Source organism: Lissotriton helveticus, chromosome 4_1, assembly GCF_964261635.1.
Source record: "Lissotriton helveticus chromosome 4_1, aLisHel1.1, whole genome shotgun sequence".
NCBI classification, from domain to species: Eukaryota; Metazoa; Chordata; class Amphibia; order Caudata; family Salamandridae; genus Lissotriton; species Lissotriton helveticus.
The window spans coordinates 1,854,344,579-1,854,348,717 of NC_136063.1; the positions used below are offsets into that span (position 1 = coordinate 1,854,344,579).

Below are 4,139 nucleotides of genomic sequence, written 5' to 3' on the forward strand. Positions count from 1 at the left end.
ACTGCAAAGTATGTCCCAACACTTTGTGCTGAGTGGCCTGTGTATTATTATAGGATCACTGAAATATTATCGACGGTCACATTATCGACTTGCTAAAATATCGTTGAAAAATTATCGACGACAAAAATATCGACTTTGTATACTTATTACACCAACTACAAAAATATCGAGTCAAAAATATCGACTCTTTAGAATATCGAGTACATAAATATCGCCTTAATAAATATCGACGACAAATATATCGTTTTTCATGAAATTACCCCTAACACTACAAAAATATCGACTACTAAAATATAGAGTACAAAAATATCGTTTCAAATAAAATATCGAGTTCTTTTTTGTACCCTTTCATGTCTAAAATACCATATTAATCGTCAATAAAAGTCTTTGCTCTATACAAAAAACATTTTACATATAATACCTGTTACTTTTATAACATTCCTATTTATCTACATTTACTATACAATCTAATAAATGTGTTCTATCATTTGAAAAATATTCTTTACATTTAACTAACATTTTCATTATTTTTTTTCACTTACACATCTATTTTATTTAACAACTAACCTGCTTTAATGCGGAAATCACCACATACCACCATTCTCACATCAACAAACACACCAATTAACAAACAAAAAAATTCAAACTAGCCTATACAATGCTTCATTTCATCCTACAACCAATCAAATCAAAGCACACAAAATACACATACTATAAAAGGGATACATGCATTCTACCATTTGTTGCTGCTAACTCTATAGAAAGAAGATGCCAACACTCTGAAGATTTTGTTCCTGAACAAACATCTTTAAAGATCCAGCTCACTAGCTAATTATTCAAGTAAGTTACAGTGCATTATTTAGAAATCTAAATTAGTAGTCTACTATTTTACTTATATCTCCTAACTCTTGCACTTATTTAATTTTTATCTCCTCCTACATTTCTGATAGAAACTACTCCAAATAAATTCCTAATACATGCTCCTATTTCTTCACCTGGAAAATCAGATAGTAAGTATATATTAATGCTCTGTTATACACCAACTGCTGTTTTTAAACACTATTTCACAAGATTCATTCTTTATTTTAAACATTTTATTCACAGATATTCTGAGATTTTCCTATTTCAACACTACAAATGTATAAAACTACACTAATTAAACATGTAAGTATATATATTTTTGTTAGTAAACACCCAATATTAAAAATGCTATTTTCTAAACAACATATCTTGCATATTACATCTTCCCTACAGATCCAATAAAAACATCCAACATCAACTATACCAAAAGACAAGACTACCCTTGTAAAAAATGTAAGTATACTTGTAATTTGTCTAAAACTTCCGAAAAAAACGAAAACTATGTTCTTAACACCATGTTATTTATTTTATATTTCCTCTACAGATATTCTGAATACATCATACATCTATTCTACCTACAGCAAACAAAACTACTTATTTAGAAGTTTGTATACTTTTAAATATTTCCAATTTCCCAACGGTTCCAAATATTATTTATAATATTTTACATTTATTTATTCTATCTTCTCTACAGATCTGAACTTTACTACCTTGATGTACTCCACCAAATACTACAACTCAACTATTTAAACAAGTAAGTATATGTAATGTTTACATCAAATGTCCTACTAAGCAAAATAGAAAACTGCTTTTTCCTAGGAAAAACGTTTGTTATGTGTAAACATTAACTTAGCATTTCTATATTTTCATACCAACAGTAAATAAAGAAATACATACAAGAAAATCCTTCAAAATACAGTTCTGCATTTGTGATTACTACTTTTAGTAACTGTAAGTATAAATACATCATTAATTATGTTTGCACCACAAAGTGAAATATATGTTTTTTGATTTTGTTTCTTTCTACTCTTTCCTAGAACAAGTAAAACAAAATGACAGAAGGTGCAGAATTTGTTATGTCACAGAAAAATAAATTACTGTTATGTTATATGGGTTATGTTTATAATCAGGAAAGACAAAGTGGCAGAAAAGTTTTCTGGAAATGTACCAAATATTACTCAAACAAATGTTATGGAAGGGCTACTACTGAGGAAAGTAATGTGTTATTTACCAGGGAACACAATCATCCCCCCAATGTCACAGAAATTGAAATAAGAGATGCTTTAGAAAGTATAAAAACTGCTAGCACACAAAGTGATAAACCAACAACACAAATCCTTAAAGAAGAACTGTTAAAAGTCCCAGCCCATGCTTCAGGTCAACTACCCTCTTTTGACTCCCTTAAACGCACAATTGCATACACTAAAAGACTCACTACCACAACCCAACCCAACCCTACTACTTTTGAGGAAATTATTATTTCACCAGAAATGTGCATCACACACAATAAAGACAAATGTATCCTTTTTGACAATGAAAGCAGTACAAACAGAATCATAATGTTTGCAACTGCAAGTAATTTAAGAAAAATCCAACAGTGTCCCCAATGGATGATGGATGGAACATTTAAACCATGCCCAAAACCTTTTTATCAACTATATTCCATCCACGGTTTATACCATAACTATAACATCCCTTTCATTTACTGTTTGCTACCTAACAAACAGCAAAACACTTATACAGAAATATTAAATGTTCTCAAAAATGAAATCAATAATTATTTTCCACAAAAAATAATTATTGATTTCGAATTAGCTATGATTAATAGCATTTTGAAAACATTTCCCCACACAGCAATCCAGGGTTGCTACTATCATTTCAATCAGAACATATGGAGACATCTCCAGAAATCAACTTTAAGTATTCTATACTCAACAGATAGCACCTTTGCCTATCAAATTAAAAAATTGATAGCACTGGCCTACGTTCCTGTTACCGATGTAGCGGAACACTATAATTTATTAATTGACAGCACATATTACAAGAGGAATGAAGATAAACTAACCCCATTACTGGACTATTTCGAAGATACTTGGGTGGGAAGGTTGCACAGATCTGGACATCGACGCCAACCCAAATTCCAAATCCCTTGGTGGAATGTCTATCTTAGTACTTTAAACCAAGAGGCTAAAACAAACAACAGTGTAGAAGGGTGGCATAATGCTTTCCAAGCTACCACAAGCAGAGCCAAACCCACATTCCATAACCTACTAGAAGCTTTGAAAAAAGAACAAAGCTATCAAGAACTAAGAATGGAACAATCTGTGACCCAAATTGGTCCAAAACTAACAAAACAAACTAAACAAATGTTCCGACTACTGCAAAGTCAAGTCACACTATATCCTACAACTAGAGGATTAGAATACCTGTCAATAATAGCTAAAAGCCTTCTATAAAAATGTCTACAAAATATACTAATGTCTTCTTACAATAATGGTAAATATAAAAATCATAAACATTTCTAAACAATTATAAATAATACATATTTGTTTAAGAAACTTATCAAAATTTGGGACATTATTTCTGAACAAATATGCAATATTTATAATTACATCACACATACACATTACATAAAGATCGACATTTCCCACCCAATAAAAAAAGTACTTTAAATACTTAAAATTTTTGTAGATGAAAAAGACGTAATGAAGCAAAATACAATCCATACAATCCATTGCAATGTAGGAAAATTCCAATATGGGAAACCCTCAAAAACTCGAAAATTATGTAAAAATGAAATAAACGCTCCAGGAAATCCCGAAAACAGTAGTGTGGACACTTTAGTATTTAAAGTGATATACACACAACTTTTAAAAAACGGTCACGCATATCAATGTATCAATCCAATACGAAACCCTCCAAAAACCCGAAATTTTTTTTAAAAATTTAAAATCCGCTCCTGGCAAACACGAAAAATAGGAGATACATGTCAAAATATAACCATAATAAGTCATACATTAGTTTCTCCGGAAAAAAACACGCTTCCTTCCATGTAGTTTTCATGCGAGGAACCGGAACCTGTAAAAAAACATACATAACGAAACCCACCCACAAATAGCCCATAACATTTGTAAATACACTCACAATTAACATTAACCATGTAAGAAGACATTTCCTAACACTTAAAATAACACTAGAACTAAAACATACACGACGCATCTATAACGACGACATTTCACCTAAACGCTACATAAACAATTCATACATACACACAAAAA

The 4,139-nt window shown here is 30.8% G+C and overlaps 1 long non-coding RNA gene across 1 annotated transcript; it reads left to right on the plus strand.

Annotated features, from left to right (window-relative positions):
- The first annotated feature begins 1,265 nt into the window (after positions 1-1,265).
- LOC144827709 (uncharacterized) lies at positions 1,266-1,996 on the plus strand. Its single transcript, XR_013610322.1, has 5 exons — positions 1,266-1,314; positions 1,406-1,465; positions 1,556-1,615; positions 1,740-1,812; positions 1,899-1,996. It is a non-coding gene; the product is annotated as an uncharacterized LOC144827709 (long non-coding RNA).
- The last annotated feature ends 2,143 nt before the right edge of the window (positions 1,997-4,139 follow it).